Raw genomic sequence first — 24414 nt, 5'->3', positions numbered from 1 at the left:
ACAGAGGTGACCTCAGGTGCTGTGTGCCTGAGCTCCCTTCTGCTACTCCCCTCCAGGGAGCCAGAAGTGTGGGTCACATTAAGCTCTTTGTTTGGCAGGGATACACTCTCAGCAGAGTACAGACTGGTCCATCCCAACATGCCACCGCATAGCCCTGTACCTGTGGCACACACATACCTTGATTTAAAGAAAAAGGAGGAAAAACAAAAAACAAACAAAAAACAAAACCCACAAACCGCTGAGTCAGTTTTTGATCCCATGACATCACTGGGCTCCACATGACCCTTCCCAGGATTCAGTCAGAAAGACAAAGCACTTTCCAGAAAACCAGTCTGAACCGGTTCCAGACAACACAGCTGAAGTGAAGTGTTGTTAACCCTAGCAGAGACAGGAGGACAGCTTGCTGGCATTCCACAGCAGGGTCTGGGACAAGGCGCTCTTAAAGGGGCCGCTCAAACCCCAGGTCTTAACACTACAAGACACCAGAGTAGGGAAAGTCAGAGAGACTCAAGAGTTTACTATGGACAGGCAGGAAAAAAATCTGGCTGAGTTCTGGCAGGATCCAGGGGATAGTTTTTCATGGGACATTTGTGTCCCATGGGAAAAAAAATTATACACACACACACACACACACACACACACACACACACACACACACACACATATATACATACACACACATATATATATATATCGCCCTGGAGAGAACCTCAGCTTACACCTCCAGCAGGCTCAATGGGAAAGCTTTCTGATTCTGCAACCTAGATGACAGGGTATCTCCTCGCAGGTACCTCAGTTTCCACACTGGCAAATATGGTAGGGAAGGCCTGTCCTGGACAATGCCAGTTCTGGAACCCCTTCCAGGTTCTGGGAGACTAGGGGCATCATATCAAGGATGTGCTCCCATGGCCAAACCAGAGTGTCATGTCCCCCCTCACCAGCTCCCCCATCCTGTCACTCTCTTCACAGACCCAGAAGGCTCCCTGCCCCATCTCAGAAGACTGAGGACCCAGGAGCTTCAGCACGGCACCACCTAGGTATGGCTGATGCTTTAACCCTAGTATGACTCAGTACAGAGTGGATCGGGATAGGGTCCCAAACCTATCATCTGCCCCCAACTCTGCCACTCTACACTAGACCATGACAACCTCCCCAGATTCCAGAGCATCCATCCCACCCCTCCACTCCACCAGCAACTCTCAGCTCTGGAATTCTACGGCTTTGCTCTTCCTCCAACACAACTGACCAGAAACCCCATCAAATCTGCTGACAATCTGTCTGTCTTGTCTCCCTGTGAAAGCAAACAAGTCACTGCCCTGGATGTCAAGACTGCCTGAAGCAGAGCTGCTCTGAGTTCTAGGACAAGTGAGGAGGCAGCCTGGTAGTATCCTCAGACAGGATACAAGCACACCCAGGCCTGGACAGGGAAAGATGGGAGCCCAGGACCTCTGACAAGAAGGGCATGTGGGAACTGGGGGTCATTATGACTCTCAAGAGTGAAGCTTGACAGGCAGTGGGGGGCGCACACCTTTTAATCCCAACACTCGGGAGGTGGATCTCTGAGTTCAAGGCCAGCCTGGTCTACAGAGCGAGTTCCAAGACAGCCAGGGCTATACAGTGAAACCCTGTCTCGAAAAACCAGAAAGAGTGAAGCTCTAGGTCTGGCCCTGCCCTCAACACCCCACCACTACAACTGTTGCAGCCAGGAAGGGCTTTCCTAGGGCAGCCTCAGGCCTTGACCTCAGACTCTTAGTTCTTCTGAACCCATAGAGACCCTGCCTGAAGTCCATCTTCTCCACCCCGCTGCCTCACTCCCTTGTTGCTATGAAAGGGCTAAGGGGCCGGGCAGTGGTGGCGCACACCTTTAATCCCAGCAGTACTCAGGAGGCAGAGGCAGGTAGATCTCTGAGTTCGAGGTCAGCCTGGTCTACAGTGAGATCCAGGAAAAAGGGGCTAAAGGAAAGCAAGAGTCTAATAGGGTTGGGGGAACCGTTCTCTGTATCTCTAGGACAACTCCCCTTCCACAGTCACATGGAGACAGTTACCTGCTCAGAATTCAAATTGGGTTCATGTGTTAGAAGTCTATCAGAGAAGCCTGGTGCTTGGCCCACCTCGGCCCAAAACCTTGAGCCGACCTCAGGGTGGGCTAAGTAAAGGCAGGAGAAAGGATGCCTAGGATTGGCCTTCCCACCTCCAGAAAGACAAGCGGAGGTGGACTGGTAGGCACCACAGAGGTCCCAATCAAGCTGTGCTCTCTCCACTAGTGCCTCAGCCTCCACAGCTGTGTCCTTGAGGAGTGACCAACCCAGCCTACCAGGGTATTCTGTGGTAAGAGCCCCAACCTCCTCAAGGTCAGCAGGACCAAGGGCTCCCTGGGACTAGTGCTGACAGCCACTGTACTGCAGGCACAAAGTGGGCAAGAAGAAACCAGCCTCCCTTAGGAAGCATCCTAAGAGTCAGAGTAAAAGGCTGAATCACTCACTTGCAAATGAGGGTGGGTTTCAAAGTTCCCAGAGGGAAAAAAGAAAGCTGCCCCACCAGAGTAATTACCACAGGCCTGTTCAGGAGGATGAGTCTCACCAGCCACTGCCTGCATAGCAGCAGCACAGGAAATGATGATCAATTTAAGAGTAGAGATATGAAGGTCAAAAGGACCATCGAGCTACTAAGGAGGTGGGTTAGAACACCAAGAGCAAGAATCTCCCTGCTCTCTCCCAACACTCAGGGCTGAGCCCCATGCCTGCACGGTGCAGCAACCCTCACAACCATCAGTGGGGCCTAAAGGCTGGTGGGTAGGTGGGGTACAGCAAAGGGCTCCCTCAGCAAGAGTTCTATACGGGTGCCTCTGCCAGTCCTGGGACCAAGGGGACCGAGTCCTTGTGGTATACCAAAGGTGGGCCTCTGAGGCAGCACAAACACCATTAACTGCTTATCTGGAGGCTGGAGAACCTTGGGCAGGAAGCTAGCTCTAAGTCAAATGCCGTAGACCAAATGTTGCAGCAGAGACCAGAACCTCTAAGAAGTCCTCTAGAGCCAAGGTACCCAGCACAGGCTAAGTACGGCGGGCCAGTGACCATCCCCTGCTAACACATAGACACAAGTCACACAGTCCAACTGCCACACTAACACATGATGCTAAGTCTCCCTCGAGAACACTCTGAAGGAATGAAAAGCTTCTCCAAGCTGAAACTGAGCATCATGCCAACACTCAAAGAGGTTAGACTCTGTTGTCCTGACTGTTAGTAATACTCCAAAATGTGTGCCCCAGACATGAGCAGAGGAGGGCAGTAAGTGGGTAAAGCATGGACAAAGCTGACAGCTGATGTTTGTAACCTGGGGAACCTTAGCGGGGGGGGGGGGGGGGGGGGGGGGAAGAAACAAACACTTCCCACTCCTTCCCTCAATGGCAGCCCTGGGCCTCTACCAGGGGAGCTGCTATCCTAGGGGCTGAGGATTACTCCACCCAGGAATGCACAGCTGGGCAAAGACTGAAATGGCCAAGGGTGTCAGGTGACAGGTCTGAGTGGTTAGGGGAGCAGAGAGGCAGAGGCCAGGTGGGAAAGAGGGCATCAGAACCCAGTCTTGATGGAGATGGTCCAGATGGACTGTGGGGGAGGTGACAGGACTCCAGCATGGAAGCATGATGACAGGGAGCACAGAGGTCCACCTTGCTCTGAAAAACTAGGGGCTGGTGGGTGGTGGGGCACAGAGACTTCCCCCCTATGGTGTGCTCTGAAGCTTCACCAAGCACCAATGGGGGAAGGGGGCTGCTCTGGTTTTATTTGGTTCTACTCGAGCAATGGACTCTTTGGAAATGGGGAAGAAAAAGTTAATCCTACAGTTTGATGCAGTGGAACTCTCCTTTAGGGCAGCTTCTATCCTGGGGCTTTGAGAAACATCACTCCTATCTGGAAGAAGGCAGGTCTCATGAAGCAGCTGCGCTCCTCAGACAAAGGCAAGGACACATGCAGCCCAATCATAAGGCACAGAGGTCCTGCTGCCCAGCTCCTCCTGGCCTGTAGCTGGCACTCTCCAGAGAGTTGCGACTCAAGCTGGAGGCCAGGTCACCCCTATCAGCAACTGGGGCTTGGGAGCCTTGTCCAATCTGACCACATGGCACAGCCATTCCCCTGAACATTTGGAGGGGGACCGGAATAAGGGAGAAGACAGCTAAGTTGTGACAGGCAGGTCTCCTCAAAAGCAGAACAGACACTTAGACCTGCCTGGGTGGGCCCAAGTCACTTCCTGCCACACATCCGAATGACCGACTAGCTGAGACTCTTCTGGAAGAAATTCAGAAAAAGCCCAAGTCTCAACCTTTAAATATTGTCAGGCCTATGTAAGGACAAGTAAAAAGGATCCAGGGCCGAGAAGAGAGTGGAGGCTCAGTTTCCCCACCCTGCCTCACCAGCATAACAAAAACACATAGGAGTGGATACTGAAAACAGACTGAAGGAGAAAAATTCAAGTTGTTGAGTAATAAATGTACAGAGCTTTAAAATGCTTACCAGTAGCCTCTTAACCTCAAAAGGATTGAGGCAGGAGGATTATTTCGAGTGTGAGACCAGTCTGAACTACAGGGTGAGTTCCATGGCTACCAGTGCTATAGTGAGATCCTATCTCAAAAACCAAACAGCTTTATCTACACAGGGTAAAAAAGAACTGAAAGAAACTCCTCAGATGACAACTACAGCTGCCCCTGGACAACGGGAAGCTCTGAATAGCAGCTCAGGAGAACGTCACTGCCCTGAGACGGGCTACTGTGACACCGGAGCGCCAACAGCAGCCAGACAGGTTTGAGTTTCGGGGTTTTTGTTTGGTTATTCTTAATGTTTTAAGATTTATTATAGCTGGGCAGTGATGGCACACACCTTTAATTTCTGCACTTGGGAGGCAGAGGGAAGTAGATCTCTGAGTTTGAGCCAGCCTGGTCTACAAAGCAAGTTCTAGGACAGCCAGGGCTACACAGAGAAACCCTGTCAGTGGGAGGGAGGGGGGTGGGGACTGATTTATTACTTGTATTAACTACATACAGAGGCCAGAAGAGGGCGTCTGACCCTCTTAGGGACAGGTGACTGTGAGCAACCACGTGGGTGAGCAATCACGTGGGTGCTAGGCACTGACACGATCTTCTGAAATGCTCTTAGCAACTGAGCCATCTCTCTAGCCCAAAAAGTTCACATGAATTATATCCACTCAACCTTTTTTTTTTTTTTTTTTGGGGGGGGGGGGGGGGGGAGAAGGTCTCTAAATATGTAGCCAAGGTTGGCCCTGAACTGAGAAATAAATCTGCCTATGCTCACAGAGTCACTACACCTGGCACTTGAAAAAAAAAAAGTATTTTATGTATATGAGTGTTTTACTATGTGTTTGTATGTGTGCTGTGTCAGCCTGAGGAAGTCAGATGAAGGTGCCAGAATTCTTGGAACTTGGGATCTAGAGCTATGGATGGTTGTGAGCTACAACATGGGTGTGGTGTGGGGAATGGGGAACAGAATTCAGATCTTCTGGCAGAGCAATAAATGCTCTTAACCTCTGAGCCCCCAGTCATCACCCCTCCCAACCTAACATACATGAAATCAGGAAAGCCCCAGGAGGAGATGCTGAGACCAGAACCCCTCCTGCAGGGTCCCTGGTGACCTGCAGTGAGAGGGTCACACTGGCCCTTGCCAAATGGCCTTTCCCAAATACCTCACTTAAGCCAGGGCTCATCAGATGCCAAACACCCCAGAGCCTCACAAGCTGAGGACAGGTGTGTCCCCTCAATAAGGTGACAGGAACCAAACTCTAGGTAAGCCTAGTAGTCAAGTTCCCACTTTCTCCTTCCAATACTGACTTGCAGCAGCATCCTCCACTGCATGGTACAAAAATGCCACACATTAATCCCGGGTGCCAAGCATGTCTTTACCTTCAGGCACGCTGTGCACCCTACTGTACACATCTGAGGCCAGGAAGGTGGAGCAGCCACCCTAGACAAAACCAAAACTCCCTGAACAGTGATCAGGGAGTAGGCCACTGACACCAGGCCACGAGGTGGTCAGGCCAGGGGGGACTCCAGCACCAAAGGGTGACTAAAGGGTTTCACATAAAGATGGTTTATAAGAAGGTAGGCAGCAGCAGCAGCTCAGAATGTACTTTGTCTCTCTAAGAGACAATGTCCTTGGTGTGTCCCTAGCTTGGCAAAGGAAACCCTCCCTCTCCTTCCCTCTCTCCCCCCCCTCCCTCTCCTTCCTTTCCCTCTCCCTCCCCCCCCCCCCCCCAACTTCTCTCTCTCTCTGCCCAGCAGGCACTAACTAAATGAATGAGCAGATGTGGAGATGTGGACTTCTCTCTGGGGTTGGGGCTGGTAAGACCCCTGGGCCCCACCCAAACACTCTGTGTCTCCTTTTGTGTTAACATGAAGGCAGGGTCTTCTTTAACACCCAGTGAGCCTTTACCCAGTAGCATCCCCAAGGTCATCCCCACCAACCACCTGTAAGATTGAATGTGATCACCAGCCCCCAGTTTAAAAGGGCAAAACTGAGGCTCAGCCAGGTGAGGTAGGAGTTACCTGGAGAGTGGGAGGATGCAAGGACTGCAGTCTGCACTGCTCTAGGCAGAGCCCTGTAGAAAGCATTCCCCTATCACCCTGCAGGTTCCAGGGACCAAGAACACCTTAGGAGTGAGTGTACCTTAAGCTGGATATGTTCTACTGGGACACACACAGCACAAACGCATTTCAACTCCACCAAGTGTCATGAAAACACACCTACAGCTGCAGTGTTCTTCTAAGCCACTTAGGATGTGAAATCAGGCAGCAAACACGTAGGCCTATGGGCAAAAGGAGCCAAAGACACCACCTTTCAGAACTCCACTCAAAGGACAGAAAATATGGTGACGAATCAATATGACAAATGGGCTACAACAGCTAAATCCCACACCCATGTCACAGAGACTCTAACTCTTGCCTTGGGGAGACCTGAGCTTGCTGCGTCATGGTGGGCCGTGGGACCCAGGGAGGGGATGGGCATGAGCAGAGGTGGCATTTTGCAGTGCACTTGTAGGTAAGTTTCACTGAGAGCTTTTCTGGACTTCAGGGGAAGCAGTCCAGCGAGAGCAGTCCAGGACCTCTGGTGTCTGGGGTCATGTCCTCTCTGTGGCAGGACTGTCTTGAGGTCCTGACAGCACATACTCCAGCGGGCACGGCTGTGTCCAAATAAAACTATGTGCCATGATGGGCCACAGCCTTCAGGCCACCTAAGCTAGTGTTTCTCCCAGACAAAACCACACAGAGAAAAGCAACAGCAGCGCAGCTCTGGGGTCCTCTAACACAGTGGTCAACAGCCCACTTCCCCACACAGCCCAGAGCAGATCTACCCAGAGGCAGAGCGAGCGTTCAGGACCTGCAACCAGCAAATTCAACACAAACCCAGGACCAAGGCTTCAGTAAGTCTCTGAAAAGAGCAGACAAGCAGCTAGCTCCAGGGTTGGCCTCAGCCTATCCTAAAAACCTCACACATGTGTAACTCTAAAGGCAGAGGGCCCTCAGACAAGGAAGTAACACGCTACAAATACAACTGCTGCAGAGAATGAAACTTTAACCCAGTTCCAGTGCAGAGCTCAGCCAAGAGCTCCAGGGATGACCCTGTGAGGGTACGGGGAGACAGTAGAACCCGAACGTACTACAGTCAAGTGTCTGGAGGCCTATGGCCCATGGAGGCCCTGTGGTAAGATGCAGCTGCAGGATCAGGACAGGTCTCCAGGGCATCTAAAGCTCAGGTAGGGACCACATGCATCAGTGAAATCCTAAGATTATTAATCAGGCATTGGGGGTGGGGGATGGAGAGATCCAGGAGGATGAGGAATCATACTGGCTTCCACTCCCAGGAAGGTCCTGAGGGAAAAGACAGATGTTGTGGGATGTCTTTCTGTGTGCTGTGAATATGTGTTGCTCCCACTGGCTAATAAATAAAGCTGTTTTGGCCTATGGCAAGGCAGCTTAGAGGCAGGTGGGAAATCCAAGGAGATACGGAAAAAAGAAGGGCAGAGTGGGGGGGAGGCACCAGCCACTGCCCAAGGAACAGCAAGATGCTAGCAGACCAGTAATGCCACAGCCATGTTGCAATTTATAGATAAATAGAAATAGGTTAAATTATAATAGCTAGCTAGCAAGAAGTTTGAGCCACAGGCCATCCAGTTCATAATTAATATAAGCCTCTGTGTGTTTACTTGTGTCTGAGTGGCTGTGGGACCAGGTGGGACACAGGAAAACTTCCGACTACAGACATAGGTCCCAGAAGGAAGTCACTGGGCACTGAAAGTCTACACTAGGTACAGTCAGTTCTGCTACTCTCCTCAAAACTCTTAGACCTACCTAGCTGAGTAACAGCACTCCACTTCAAACCTAGTGAGGCACCTAGTCCAATGTTCGAGGGCAATATAGGTACTAGGGGACAGACTTAAAAAAACAAGACATGTGACCCACAGGTGCTTCTATCCAACAACTACTTGAAGGCTCCTGAAACCTGACCAAGGAGCACTCCGCTGCATCTAGACACCAAAAGTGGCAAGGCGAGGGATAGAGTCCCAGACAAGATGCCTGACCAAAGAGCATCAGATCTCACAGGACAGACAGCAGACAATAAACAGAGGACAGAAAGGAACATCAGACACTTATGCATCCTCAGCTCCTGAATGCCCAGTCAGTGGCATACAGCAGCCTTGCTCAACATGTACAAACATGCATGTATACACTCCCAATACTCACTAGTATGTGTATCAACACATGTGGGATCTCAAGAGTCCTTACTGTCCCCAGTATGTCTGTCTGTGGCCAGGATAGGAGTGTTCCCACATGGGCACCCAACCTCAAGCTGTGTCCTCTGCTGGCCTGCAGCCCAGGAAGAGGAATGTGCTGCCCAGCATAGCCATGTGAGGGAAAACTAAGAGCTATGTAGTAACCCAAGGCCTAGATTTGAGGTATCATGAGCAGGCCACAGCCATCACTTCAGCCTGAGACTGCTAACACCATGAAATGGAGCCCAAGACCCTTACAGGCAGGCCAACCCTCTTGTAGGACCTAGCCTGACCCTTCATCCATGCTGCTGCCTAGGAAGGACAGATGGTTTTCACAGGAAGTCCCCAAAGGGTCAGAAGAAATGTTCCCTAGAGGACATACTGAGCAAAAGTCAAGGGACCAAGATGTGTCCCATGTCCCTTTCACAGAGGCACCCTCTGCCATGGTGCTTCTGACTGCAGCTCTTCCCTGCAGGAGGCCCGGGGTGGGGAGGGGGGTTGTAAAACCCACTTCTAAGAAAAAAGGAGGTTCCACAGTCCATGACAAGGAGAATCAGGTCAGAACCCTTACTACTTTCCTGCCTGTGTACAGCCAACTCCTCCTACACACACCTCCAGCCCACAGAGCTGAGCTGCCACATGAGGTATCACACAGAAGGTAATCAAAGAAGTGTATCTTCAACCAGAAAGTGGTGGCCCACACCTTTGATTCCAGTACTCAGGATGCAGAGGCAGTTGGATCTCTGAGTTTGAGGCCAATTTTGTCTACAGAGCGAGTTCTAGGACAGCTGGGGCTACATAAAGAAACCCTGTACTGGAAAAAACAGAACAAAACAAACAACAACAAAAAAAACCAACAAAATCAAAGTATATCTTTAGTCAGATCATGCTGAGGAAAAAAAAAAAAAAAGCAGCAGCCCTGGCCTTGACCAAAAAGCTTGCAGTCTCTGTGCCCTCCACCACTCCACCCTGCCCCACACCCTAGCATCCCAATGGAAAGGCTAGCTCTGCACTCCTCCTCCCTGCCCACAGGGCTCTTCCACCAGGTCTCAACTGATACTTGCAGCTTCTATCTCTATGTTCACCTGTTTACATATTCCCACCCTCTCCCGAGGACAGGAGACACCTCTGTGCCACCTGGGCCCAGGGCAGGCACAATGCTCAGCACAAAAGAGGCACTAGATGGACACACTCACTAAACAAACTGAAAACGAAGCAGAAGCAAGCTTGCTTTCCCTCAGTCCCCTCTTGTAAACTAAGCCAGTGTCTTCATGCCAAGAAGGAAGATAACGATTGAAAGCCCACAGAAGCCAGCAGGCCATGTGACACTTCTGCAGCCCAGTACTCTACAAGTAGCCCGGACAGCAGAGCAAGGCATCTAGAAATTCCAAACCAAGCCAGGCATAGTGTATTACCACATAGGTAATCCCAGCACTGGGATCTGAAAAAGGAGGACTGCTGTGAGTCCAAATACAGAGTGAGACACTGTCACTATATAAAAAAAAAAAAAACACCAAACAAACAACACCTTTAATCCCAGCACTTAGGAGGCAGAGGCAGGCAGATCTGTGAGTTCAAGGCCAGCCTGGTCTACAGATCTAGTTCCAGGACAGTCAGGGCTACACAGAAAAACTCTGAAAAAACAAACAAAATACAGTGAAACAGACAAAATCTCCTCATGAAGGACTGATATCTAAAACATCTTCAGACAGAGGATAATTTCTTATGGCTGTGGACAGTCAAGGGAGCTTGCTTAGAATGTCTGAGTTCACAGAAGCCCCACAATATCAAGGAAGAACAAAATGACATATCAATTCAAAAATTAAGAGAACACTTGACTAGACATTTCTTGAAGCCATGCAAATGACTAACAGAAAGCTCACAATGCCTGTCAACTCCAGCTCCAGGGAGTTGCCCTCTTCTGACCTTGAGCACCCACCCACAGAGCACATGGGCACGCGCGCACACACACACACATATACAAAAATAAAATTTTTAAATGTTCTGGAATTACAGAGAATTACACAATACTGTGACTATTTTAATGCTACCAGATACCACATTTTGAAATGGTGAGAATGTCAATTTTATCTGGGTGATTTTTTTGTTTTTGGAGGGACTCAACCCCAGGGGCTGCAGCTGTCTGGGCCTGTGATCAGTAACACAAACCAGCTCTTAAGGAAAGATGCTTGATCAAGTACAGCTCCAAAGTCTGAAACCACCAAACCAGCCATGGCAGCTCTCAGGGGGAACCAGAGGGCCACAGCAATTTACCACACACACAGGATTGATTGAGCCTGTCCCAGTAAATGTGCCAATATCTGAGAGTGCAGCCTGTAGAACATGCATGGGACAATACACTCTTGAGCATCCACGCTGGAGGAAGCTGTGGTCCTCTTCAGTCCATAGGTCAACATTTAAGATCCTGTCTCAAAAACTAAAGAATGAGCCGGGCGGTGGTGGTGCACGCCTTTAATCCCAGCACTCGGGAGGCAGAGGCAGGTGGATCTCTGTGAGTTCGAGGCCAGCCTGTTCTACAGAGCGAGATCCAGGAAAGGCACAAAGCTACACAGAGAAACCCTGTCTCGAAAAACGAAGAAAAAAAAAAAAAAAAACTAAAGAATGAGTCAGGCAGCGGTGGCACATGCCTTTAATTCCAGCACTCAGGAGGCAGAGGCAGGCCTGGTCTCAAAGTGAGTTCCAGGATAGCCAGAGCTACACAGAGAAACCCTTTCTTGAAGAGGGGAGAGAGGGGAGAGAGAGAGACAGAGAGAGACTATGCCTCTACCAGACTGGCCTATAAGCAAGTCTGTGAGGGCATTTTCTTCAAAAAAAAAAAAAAAAGAGAAGACTAAGAATTGGACATGGTGGTACATGCCCTTTAATCCTACACTGTAGAGAAGACAGGTGGACCTAGAATTTGAGGCCAGCCTGAACTACACAGTGAGTTCTAGTTACTTGATGGGACCCTGGCTTAAAAGAAAACAAGAACAAGAACAAAACTGGTATTTGAGCTGCTGGCTTGAATTTTACAAAGATCATTAAATGAATTTTTGGCTTAGGATTAGAACTGAATTCCAACAACGTCTGAAACAGTCCTAAACATACTCCTACTATTTTATACTACGTATTTATGAGGAGTGGCCTCAGCACTAACAATTTTAAAATCGAAGAGTTAATTCTAAAAGACACTTAAAATACTCTCACAGTATACTCAGCCAAAGTCCAGCTTGAAGTTGAGGCATAAGATTCAGGAGTTCACAGTCCACAGATGGACCACTGTGAGATTCCGGGGGGACAGACCCGAGGTTTATGGTGAAGTGCTTTTACCTACTGAGCCATCTTGCTGGCCCTAAACTTTCTGTTATGGAAAATTTCCAGAACACCCACCAAGTAGTGATGCTATGACGACACATGTCCACAGCAAGAGAATCATGAGTTTGAGACTAGTCTGGTCTATACAGAAAAACTCTGTCTATAAAAACAAGAACCAGCCGGGCGGTGGTGGCGCACGCCTTTAATCCCAGCACTCGGGAGGCAGAGCCAGGCAGATCTCTCTGAGTTCGAGGCCAGTCTAGGCTACAGAGTGAGTTCCAGGACAGGCGCAAAACTACACAGAAACCCTGTCTCAAAAAAACAAGAACCAACCCACAGGGACACAGGTTCTGTAGTCCATGCTAATGGGCCTCCCCCTTGCATTCTGGTGCCAGCAAGTTCAGCCTAGAGAAGCAGCATATATGCCTTCATCTCCTCCACATATAAAACCCCACTGGCTCCCCAACATCCTCTAAAGGAACTGGGGACTGATCAGCTTCTTTTTCTTTGAGCACTGATATGAGTTGGAGACTTTTTATGTTTTTAATTACTTAGAGACAGGGTCTTACTTTGCTCCTAGACTCCTGAACCCAAATGGCCCTCCTGCTTCAGCCTTCCAAGGAGCTGAGATCTGGCACCTGGCTCACCATGAACTGTGTTGTGTTCCTTGGGATGAAGCCAGGGTCTCACTAGCCAGTACTCTACCACCACATCTAACTCGCTGGCAACCACCTACCCCACCTGATCTGAGATGCTGGTGTGGGCCCTTCTGACACAACTGCCATGTTCCCAATGCAGATTCAGAAGTCAGTGATCTCAAGTTTGACTCAAGTTCTGCGCTTCTCTTTTGGTACTTAGAGGCATTTGTTTCTTCTACAGTATCTGACAGGAAAAAAAAAATATGCATTTTTACCCTAAAACCAAAAATGTGACTCCAAAAACCAGCTTTACAAAACTGTCATCTGATGTAAAAATGCAGGAGAAAAACAACACCTGATGGCCACCCTGCTATGGTATGCATATGCCTGCAACAGCACACATGTCATACACATGCAATAGTGAAATTTTTAAGAACAAATGCACACACACCTTTCCTTAGGAAATGGATTCATACTGTTTTGTGTGGGACTAAGGACAAACGACAGAACCCAGGAGCTGGCACAAGGGACGCTCCAGTCAGGACTGTCTCTGCTTCTTTCATCTCCTTTTGTCTCTACCTAGAAACTGTCACACAGAACACAGGGCCATCCCCACCTCCTTCACCCCAGTGCTGGCACAGTAACAAGCTCCTGTCGCAATCTTTTCCCACGGCCCACAGGATAGTTTTGGGAATGGTTCTAGGGTAAACACTGTGATGCAGGTAGGACCTTATGCCCTCCACAGGAACAGCCAGAACCGACAGGTGGGTGTTTTCCAGCAAAGCCATCTCAGGGACTCTGCAACATGCACAATTCTCCTTAGCAGGAAGAAAATGCTGATCGTGCTGTGGCCAAGGGCCACATCTGTACTACTTTCTCTGGGAAGCGTATGCTTTTCTTTCTTTTTTTTTGGGGGGGGGGGGGGAGGTGGGGGAGGCAGGGTTTTCTTTGTGTAGTCCTGACTCTCCTGGAACTAGCTCTGTAGACCAGGCTGGCCTCAAACTCACCACCTGCTTCTGCCTCCTGAGTGCTGGGATTAAAAGCATGAGCCACCTCGGAGGGGCTAGCAAATGCTTTTCTAAAGCCACTCCTTAAGATCTGTAACACCCTGTACATGAGTGAGCATCATCCCTACCAAACAAACAAGACCCCTTAGCAAGAGAGATTCAAGGACAAACACCTGTCCATGAATCTGAGCAGGAGAAGGACCTGCTGGGGTGCACATGTGGTCTGTGTACACCTCGGCAATGGGCAGGAGTTGCCTAGTGCACTGACAACCAGGAACCAAGAGACCCCAGCTGCAATAAAAGGTGAGTGTGACCTACTATTTCAACCAAGATACACCCCAGAAAATATAAACTAAAACCTGAGCAGAGGCAGAAGGATTACCTGAAATTCATCTGGGGCTGCATAATAAAACCCTCTCTCAAGAAACAAGCCAGAGCTGGTGGTATATACTTGTAATTTGAGCACTTGGGAGTCTAAGGCAAAAAATCACGGTGAGTTTAAGGATAGCCTTGACTACACGGTGACACCCTGTCCAAAAACACAAAATATGAAGTTGGAGAGACGGTTCAAAGGTTAAGAGCACTTCCTGCTTTTGCAGAGGGCCTCTGTGTCTCTCTCTCTCTCTCTCTCTCTCTCTCTCTCTCTCTCTCTCTCTCTCTCTCCCCCCCCCCCCTCCGGGGGGGGGGGGGTTCAAGACAGGGTTTCTCTGCGTTGTTTTGGTGACTGTCCTGGATCTTGATCTGTAGACCAGGCTGGCCTCGAACTCACAGAGATCCACCTGGCTCTGCCTCCCAAGTGCTGGGATTAAAGGCGTGTGCGACCACTGCCCTGTGGAGGTTCAAATCTCAACACCCACATGGTGGTTAACAGCCATCCTTAACTCTAGTTCCAGGGAACACGATGACACTTGTGACCTCCTCAGGTACCAGGCATGCCAGTGTTACACAACAATGCAAGCATAACATTCACACATATAAATTAAAATGAGAAAATTAAAAATAGAACAAGCCCCTAACCTGTACAGGCCCAAATTACTCAGGGTCAGAGAATCTGAGCTTGCTTTACCCAGCAGGGTTGCACAATGGGATGATTTGACAACGGGCATGGTTACCAGGTGTTTGGAAAGGTCTACACTTGGCTAAATGGTATGCTTTGATCTTGCAAGGGGGAGGTCTTTTGCCTTTCCCCTTGGCATGTTATAAAAAGCCCTTTTGAATAAAACCTTGAGGTTGGTGGGTATTGACCCAGGCCCTCCTGAAGCTATCCTGTGTTTCTCTTTCTCCTCTTTGCTATCTTTCTACCTATATCTATCTTATCCCTCTCTCCTCCTCATAGGAACCCTGGAAAAGGTGGGAGCTGGCCTCCCACACTAATGCTAACACTGTCACAGCCTGCCTGTGTCCAGCATAGCAGGGATGTCAGAGCAGCCGAGTCTCACACAGTAGCCAACTAGATGCCATCGGGTGGAGATGAGCCATTGACAAGACACGAGCTGCATGCTACAGTCTGCAAAAGGAGGGAGCTGTCCTAGGAGGTTGTGAGGCTTGTCCTACTTCTAGGATGCCATTCAATCCCTCCTTCTTTTACAGGTACATGGCCCTGAGCCGAAGTGTCACTACCAGGTCCTGATGGGAACAGAAATGTCCTCCTCCCCATGTGGAGCTCTGGCCCTTTTGTGTTCTGCAGAGCTGAAGTTTCCACGTAAGTGCTGGGCAGTGACTAAAGAACAATTCTAGCCATTTAGAAGGCGAGAGAGCTGGAGGTCAAAGGTTACCCTCTGGTCCCCCTTCTTTAGGCCTTTGAGCAATGAACATGGTGTCTTTACCCCGAGGCTCAAGTGTCATACCTGATCTCACAGGTATGACTTGCCTTCTCTTCCCAAGCAGGACTCCATTATGTGTATGGAGGTTACCTGAGCCAGCTTTCCATTTCATAGATGCAAGTCCCCAGCACTCACCTGGCCTCAGGGTCTGGGACGCTGGTCCTACTATGCGGCCATGGCCACAGCTCTGTCAAAAGGCAACTTATGTGGACGTGCTGGCTCAATGTGCAGGCCAACCTAAACCAAAAGACAGAAAAACACTGAGTTCTAAAGAAGGGTTGGAAACCTGGGCAATTTCAAACGTTTCCAGTGAAAGGGTGTGGCTCAGCAGAGAGTCTGCCAAATGTAAGGAAGGTCCTAGGTTCTGGTTCTGTCTCAAGCACCCATGATACAAGAAAATGCCTTCAGTCATAGGAACAAGAATAGTGAAATAAGCCATTGCTGCCTTCCACAACAGAAGCCAGACAAGGAAATCAATTGCTAAGGCCTAGTGGACATGAGGGGAGGAGTAACCTGTGAACAACATCCCAGACCTGTCTTTGAAGCTCAAAAAAAGCCTGGTGTTGGTGGCGCACACGCCTTTATTCCCAGCACTCGGAAGGCAAAGCCAGGTGGATCTCTGTGAGTTCGAGGCCAGCCTGGTCTAGAGAGCAAGATCCAGGACAGGTACCAAAACTACACAGAGAAATCCTGTCTCAAAAACAAAAACAAGCATGACAACAGATTGTTCCCACCAACACCCAGAACACAAAGTTAAGTGATTTGAGGGCTATCCTCACAGCAAGCCAGGAGTCACAGAACAGTAAGATTGGGTTGGCACAGGTGCTGACCAGTGGGGACGGCGGCCTTAGGGCAGACCCCACTTTACAAAACAGGGACCTGATGTGTCTGATACTCAGGAAACCAGTCCAGTTCCCAGATCAGCCAGGTTCCCTCTCTGAACCACCACCACTGCAGAAGTCCAGGCTTGTCCCTGAGGAAGAGGAAGGCACGGTGCCCAGGACAGCCACGCTCACCCTTGAACTAAGGAGCTTACCTTCAACCCCAGGGGTCAACAAGTGCACAGGAAAGAGACTGCCTGCCACGCAGATGAGACATGTAGTCCAAGGTCACGGAAGAGTGGCTCATCACAGGCCCCGGAGGCTGTGTTATCAGGCTGGGTCCCACTCTCACAATTTTATGCATGTGGCTTGCCCAGCATCCATACCACCTCTGTTCTCTGTGTGTGTGTGTGTGTGTGTGTGTGTGTGTGTGTGTGTGTGTGTGTGTGCGCGCGTGCGCGCGCGCCCACATGACTATCAGGAGAACATTCTAATAAGAAACTAGTATTTTTTTTTTTAATTTAATAAATGGCTCAGCAGTTAAGAGCACTGGCTACTCTTGTAGAAGTCCAGGGTTAGGTTCCTAGTACCCACATGGCAGCTCACAACCTTCTGTAACTCCAGTTCCAGGGGATCCAACACCTTCTTCTGGCCTCCTTGGGTATCAGGCACATACATGCAGGTAAAACACCCAGACACTTTTTTTTTTTTTTCTGAGACAGGGTTTTTCAGCGTAGTTTTGGTGCCTGTCCTGGCTGGATCTCACTCTGTAGATCAGGCTGGCCTCAAACTCAGAGATCCACCTGGCTCTGCCTCCCAGAGTGCTGGGATTAAAGGGGTGTGCCACAGCCACCGGCTACCCCAGACACAATTTTTAAAAAGAAATCTTTTCTGTTTAGTTAGTTTTGGATTTGTAAGACATGGTTACTATGTAACTCTGGCTGAGTAGAACTCAGAGATCTGCCTGACTCTGCTTAAGCACTGAGGTTAAAAGCTTGCCCCATCACACCCAGCAAGAAACCTTTACCACAACCCTTTTTATTGTTTATTTTCAAGACAGGGTGTTGTGTGCTATTTTGATCACATTCTGACGCTCCCAAGACTGCCAATAAAATTTGCTTTGAATCAGAGGGCGGAGCTAAGCTACTAGCTGACTAAAATTAACCATAGAGGTTTTGGAGGACTGAAGACAGGCAGACACATAAAGTAGGGCAGGGCTGAGAAAGGGTCTCAGCTCCTTTTGGATGGAGGAATGGGGGTGGGGCGGGGGGTACACAACACAACAGTCACTGGTCGCTTCTTTGCCGCTTCTATGTTCATTCAGGTTCTTACCCAATTTCTGACCCCCGAGTTTCTATCCGTCTGTCTATCTATCTATTTATTTTGGGTTTTTTTTGTTTTTGTTTTTGTTTTGTTTTTTTTTTGAGACAGGGTTTCTCTGTGTAGTTTTGGTGCCTGTCCTGGATCTCACTCTGTAGACCAGGCTGGCCTCGAACTCACAGAGATCCGCCTGGCTCTGCCTCCCAAGTGCTGGGATTAAAGGCGTGCGCCACCACCGCCTGGCCAAGTTTCTATTGTTAAAGAATAATTAGATAAACGCAGCAACAGGGTTTCTCTGTGTAGCCCTGGCTGTCCTGGAACTCACATAGACCTGCCTGCCCCTGCTTCTCAAGTGCTGGGATTAAAGGCGTGGTCCACCACCGCCCAATGAAATCTTTATTGCTAAACTAGGTCCAGTAACTTGTGGCTCATGGGTGTAAGAAATATTCTCTTAGGAAAACTTGCCTAGAAAAGCCAGGAGTGAATGTAGAGAGAACTTTGCATATCAAGGAGCACAAGGCCCCTCCCATGTAAGGCCCTTTTTGACACAGACACTACCAGGGCCTGACTTTTTGGCTCAGTTCAGGCTGGGAAATCTAATGAATGCTATTAACCCTCACTTGCCTGTCTCTCTGCAAGGGGCAGGAAGCCCTATTGTAGCCCAAGCACCTGTCTCTGTAGGATCAAGGCCGGCACAGACAGTGCCACCCTGTGAGGATTTCAACTTTAACATGGAACAAAAGCCAACAGCTTCTGCAGAAGCCACCTTTCAGTAAGGAGTGTCAACTTGTTCCCAGGCTAGCAGTGTATGGCCTGGTCCTGTCCCCCTGGTCGGTGGCCCTGTCCACACCTCCAGCTTACAGTTCCACGCCCAGGAGAGGAAGCAGTGAAACTGCTTAGAGGTCAGAGGAAAACTTGCAAGAGCCAGCTCTTTCCTTCCACCATGTAGGTTCTAGGGATCAAATTTAGGTAAAGTAGTCAGGTGGTGGGTAAACACACTTTCCGGCTGAGCTACCTTGCCAACCCCTGCTTGGATGTTCTCAATTTGTGACTGTCTGATTTAGTAGGACCCTTACCACAGTGAGTTATGGGGCCATCAGTATACAAAGTCACATCAATCGGTCAGAAGTTAAGGCCACAACAGAATCTGTTTAAAAGAGGATGAGAAACATGATGGACAAGAGGAGAGGAAAAAAAAAAAAAAAAAAAACACTGCAGTCACCAGAGACTGAGGCAAGATGGCTTGACTATCTAGGACAAGACAGAGATTTTTGTCTCAAAAAAATAAAACAGAGTTGAGGTGTAGCTCTGGCAGAGAGCTTGTGCACTAGGCCTGTCTGGGCTCCATCACAAAAGTAAATAAAACAAACGGAAAGGGATCCCTTATTTATGGCAAGAAGGTACAAATTCTCTTCCCAGTTGACCTACAAATCTGATGCATTTGCCATCAGAAAGTTCCATGGGCACATGGCTGTGGCAGAAGTGCTCGTCACACAAGTGTGAGGGCTTGCACCCTATAAAGAAGCGGGGCACAGTGGCGTACTCTTACAATCTCAAAACAGGGACAGAGACAGGAAGATCACTGAACTTCAGGAGTTAACCTAAAATATCTCTCTGTATAGCCCCCAGCTAGCATTAAATTTACTGCTATCATCCCACCTCTGCCTGTTGTTATCAGAGGTATACACTACCCTCCCTAGCTCAATCCTGCTAGTTCTGACATTAAATATGTCTGGAATTTCAGCCACTCTGTCTCTCTCTGCTAAGGTGAGGCATGTTTCTGAACATCTGGACAAGCAAGACAGCTCAGCAGGTAAGGCCCTCACCACTAAGCCTGACGACCTGGGTTCAATCCCTGAGAGCCACATGGTAGAAGGAGAGGTGATTCTCAGAAGGCGACCCACACGAGTGTACATGCCTGCATGCACACAAGCACACACTCTTTAATCCATCAATCAATGTATAACAGTTAACTAGACACGAAGCACCATCATCTCCATAACCCAGAGACCAGCCCAGTGAGCCACCCAAATGAATCTCATTTTTAGCCTTTGTCCCAGCCTTATACACCAAGCACCCTCCCACTGTGGACATTTCACATATGAAACAAAACCTGAGAAGATGCAATCTCAAATCCAGGTCATCAAGAGATAGGTACACCTGCACCTGCAGTCACATGTATACAGGAGGCTGAGGCAAGATTGGTTGAGCCAACAACCTGGGCAACCAAACAATATACTAGCTCCAAAATAACAAAAATAAACATCAATTCCTAATCTCCACTCTAAAATGAAAAAGACCTTAAACATAACTACCAGGCCACTGTGACACTTAAAAATCTAATAAATGCTTACCGCAAACAACCTCACCACATTCCAGGAGTCCCTGTTCTGGAGGTGTTTGGAATCATCAGCTACCTGCTGCTTCTACTGCTGTATCTACCAGTAGTCCCCAGTCCAGTCTGCTCAAGTTTTCCAGAAAGGCATCCTTGCTCCACCTCCACCCAGCAGTGAGGCACACAGTCTTTGTAGTCATACTTTGCCTGGCTTCAGATCAGGAACCTAGAACATCTGACTGGGATGGAGATGGAGCCAGTCTGGGGAGCCCAGGACACAGCCCTCCATCAATCAATGCGAATCTCACAGGAGTGAGTGCAGACCCAGCAGAGCCCAATTAGCACTCCTACAACAAGGAGCACTTCTTGAAACTAAAGGGAATCATGTGATCACAACTGCACCTCACTAGCTAGGTTCAAAAAGCTTTGCTATTTTTATGTCAAATCCATACATGTAAAACAATATTAAGTAATCCTTAAGTGCACAATTATCAGCTCATGGGAGACTCTTCACCTCCCCTGATAAATCATTATGGTTTGGCTTTAACCCTGCACCTGGGTCCTCCACTCTCACACACACCACCTCTCCTATAACCCACGCTGATCTTGTGTCCTAATTGGAGAAAAACCACACTTAACAGGAAGACAGCCATGGGAGTCGTGGTCATGCACATAAAATCAAGCCTTGGCACTGTGGCTGCCCCATCTTTTGTTGTCGTTTGGTCCTTTGGGGCAAGGCCTAAAGGATGCTGCTCCCTTTCAACTCCAGGACAAAGGCAAACCCCTAAGGTTTGTCTGGAGACCATTCATGGCCTGCTGTGGGATGTCTTTCTGTGTGCTGTGAATATGTGTTGCTCTGACTGGTTGATAAATAAAGCTGCATTGGCCTATGGCAAGGCAGCTTAGAGGTAGGTGGGAAATCCAAGCAGATATAAGGAGAGAAGAAAGGAGAGGAGAGACACCAGCCGCTTCTGAAGATGCCAGCAGACTGGTAACTCCACAGCCATATGGCAAAACATAGATTAATAGAAATGGGTTAATTTAAGATGAAAGACCTAGCTAGAAAGAAAGCTGCCATTGGCCATATAGTTTGTAAATAATATTAAGCCTCTGAATGATTATTTTTTTTTAATTTATTTTAATTTATTTTGCAATACAATTCAGTTCTACATATCGGTCACGGATTCCCTTGTGGAGGGGACTAGACCTACCTGAATGATTATTTTATAAGTGGCTGTAGGACCACAGGGCCAGGTGGGACCCGAGAGAAACCTTCCGGCTACAATGGCCAACACAGGAGGTGTCTCTGGAGACACTGGTACTTGACAAGGAAGGGCTGGCTGCCTTGGTCTGGCCCTGCATGAGTGTACCCCTCTACTCTCTGCCTACCACCTGACCTCACTGACACCTCAGCAGTCTGCACCCAAACATCTGCCACCTTGTGTCATCATGACAGACTCAAAAACCAAGCAATTCTCATTGCTCCTGTCTCTGCCCCTTCCAGACCAAGTCCACCTGCTCTGCACAAACCAAGCATCTTCACAAAGCTCACCAGGACCCTCTGTGGTTCCTAGCAACCACACCACCAAATCATCAAGAAGTGGAACTCATAACATCAAAAAGGGAGAAACCAAGGCAGGCACTAGTGGAGCTTCAAAGGAGGCACCATGGTGCTGGCAGATGGAGAAGAATTTACCTCAAGCCAAAGATTGTCTTCCTTTTTTTTTGAGACAAGACAGATACCTCACCCCTACCCCCAAGACAAGGTCTCACTGTGTATGTCCTCACTACATAGAACTCCTGGAACTCAGATCAGCCTGCCATGGCCTCTCAAGTGATAGAATTAAATGCATGCCACCACACCCAGCTAGACAAAAATCATAATTTCTTTTTTGTTTTGTTTTTTGAGACATGGTTTCTCTGTGTAGTATTTGCTGTGTAGACCAGGCTGGCCTTCCCTGAACTCGAGATCCACCTGCCTCTGCCTCCCAAGTGCTGAGATTAAAGAAAGGCACTGTACCACCAGGCCTGGCTCCTTTTTTTTTTTTTTTTGTTTTTGTTTTTGTTTTTTTTTTTGTTTTTTTTTTTTTTTGGTTTTTGAGACAGGGTTTCTCTGTGTAGTTTTGGTGCCTCCCCTGGATCCACCTGCCTCTGCTGGGATTAAAGGCATGCACCACCACCGCCTGCTTCCTAATTCTTAATATAGCCCCCCCACCCCACCCCCCCACCCCACCCCGTGGCCCTGAACTCAAGAGTTCCAACTGGCCCCGCCTCCAGAGTACTAGCAATATACACACTTAGGTATGTACTCCGTCACTTGAGTTCTGCTCCAGTCCACATTCAGTTTACAAATTGGGGGTCAGCACCCTATTTGCCTGCTACCCACATTCAAGCAAACAGTTATCCTGGGATACAGCCACAACCAATGCTCCCTCTGGCTATGTCTGCCTACAGCATGACAGAGTAAAGCCAAAAATACTGTCTCAAATAGTAATGAGGAAACCTTACCTCTACAATCACTGAGCATTGTGGAGCTGCTCAGGAAAGGGGCAGAGCGACCCCAGTCACAACAGCAAAGAGCACCCCCAGGGAACCTGAGCAATACCTGCTCTCCCCAGGGTATAAAACCTCATTACCCACGTCCCCAAGAACCAGGGGCAGGTTGGACTAGGCAGACTAGAGACTTGAAGAAACAGTCCCAGGAGAGCAAAGGAGCCAGTGGGGAAACTGGCCGTACAGCCCGTCCCCTGGCAACCCAAACTGGCACTAGGGATGAGAACGGTGGTAGATTCCTGCCCACCATCTCACATCCTGACACCCACTGGGTTGCCAGCCTGTTTGTGCCTTGAGGCTGGCTCACCCTGTCCTCCCCTTACCCATGGTAACAAAGGCTTTGATAGAGGATGGATCATCTCTCCTAATAGAGCCAACACAGCCTCCGTAATGTCCCCTGAAGGCAGATAGACAGACACACACACACCTCACAGTACCTTATGGTGGTTCGCATATGTTCATGCACAAACTCACACACACCTTATCACAGCTCCAGTAAGCCTGCCTCTCCCCCACTCCTCAGACCTGCCCACCTGTCTGCACTGCCAGCCTTTGCCCATGCCACTGCCATGCAAAGAAGCCCACTCATTACATCTTGCCATTTCTGATGCAAGTCCCTGTCATTAAAGCAAGCACTCACTCCCCAACCAGGTTAGGTAGATCAGAATGTGGCGACACGGTTGAGACCATGTCCTGGTCCCCTTACAATGTTGTCAGCACCCACAAACAATGTTTCCATCACACATTTGAGGCAAAAACAGTCATAAATACTAACTCTGTCCTTCCTTAGAATCCAAAGCTAGGAGGCAGCCATGTGGGCCCCAACCCCCAGCATGAGCCTGGGCCTCCCAGAGAGCAGCTGTTGCTTCAGCCTCTCTCACAGCTGAAGGTCCCAGAGGCCCAGCCTTGAGTCTAGAAAAGCCTCCTCCCTGTGACTGCTGGGAACTCATCGCTGTCTCAGTACTGGGGGTTGGCATACTATACACACTCCCTTTTTTTTTTCTTTTCTTTCTCCCCTCCCCCACAATGCTAGATATGGACCCCAGAGCCTCTGCTTTGCATAGTAGGCAAGTGGTCCCTACTGAGACCCTAACCAGCACCCCCATCCCTTCTTACTGCAAAGGTACAGTACCCCACCCTGAACCCCCAACTGTCATCTCATGGATTGGGAAGCAGGAACCTTCATCATACATACCCTCCTTCCCTACTGGCCATCCTAAAGGTTCAAAAGCAATTCCGGCCAGCTGTGGCTTGACGACCCACAGCCCTCTGAGCCCACCTCCCTCCTGGAGCCCCCTCAGAAATGTGCTGCAGACCAAGTGGCAGCCCCAGCTTCAGGCAAGACCTCCACAGGAAACCACTACTTCTTACTTTGGCAACTGTGATTAATGCCATTCCTCAAAACGTCTCAGCGCCTATCTGGACGTGGATGCTCCTCCCAACGTCCAAGCAGCAGGTGGGAAGTGCAAAGACCTGCATGCTGAATATGCAGAGCCCAGGGTCTCTGGGCCTCAGAAAGGTCTGAAGTGCTCAGCACTGAGATGCTCGGTATGTGAAAAGCTTGTCAAAGACACCTAAAGGAAGTGTGACAAGAAAAAGAGGAAATGGCTTCTCTGCCAGGAATCTGGAACTGCCCCCACCCCCTAACTCCTTTTTTTCCACCCCTTTCCTGGCACACAGCTCTCAAAGTCCTTACTTAGGATCTCCAAAGTGCCCCTGTCATGTAGGAGGCTCACATGCTGGCTAGTGAATGATACGTCAGCTAGCTGCCCACTCAGTCCCTGGGTGAGAAGGGAAAGAGAGGGGCTGGAGGCTAGTGGGCCCCCA

At 49.2% G+C, this 24414-nt stretch overlaps 1 protein-coding gene across 8 annotated transcripts in view; it reads right to left on the bottom strand.

Moving 5' to 3' along the window:
• The window catches only part of Gatad2a (GATA zinc finger domain containing 2A), a 97877-nt gene that overhangs the window by 30829 nt on the left and 42634 nt on the right, over positions 1-24414 (bottom strand). For 6 of the 8 annotated variants that reach the window (XM_052752696.1, XM_052752697.1, XM_052752701.1 and 3 more), the window contains exon 2: positions 15694-15795. The exons of the other annotated variants lie outside the window; for them this stretch is intronic. The gene's annotated coding sequence lies outside the window, so the exon portion shown is untranslated. The remainder of the gene's footprint in view (positions 1-15693; positions 15796-24414) is intronic. 8 annotated transcript variants of the gene reach the window in all.

This window comes from Peromyscus californicus, unplaced genomic scaffold, assembly GCF_007827085.1.
Source record: "Peromyscus californicus insignis strain IS unplaced genomic scaffold, ASM782708v3 Scaffold_23__1_contigs__length_62951481, whole genome shotgun sequence".
Lineage (NCBI taxonomy): Eukaryota > Metazoa > Chordata > Mammalia > Rodentia > Cricetidae > Peromyscus > Peromyscus californicus.
Note: the sequence above shows the minus strand (reverse complement) of the source record. Positions and strands in the feature narration are given on the sequence as shown.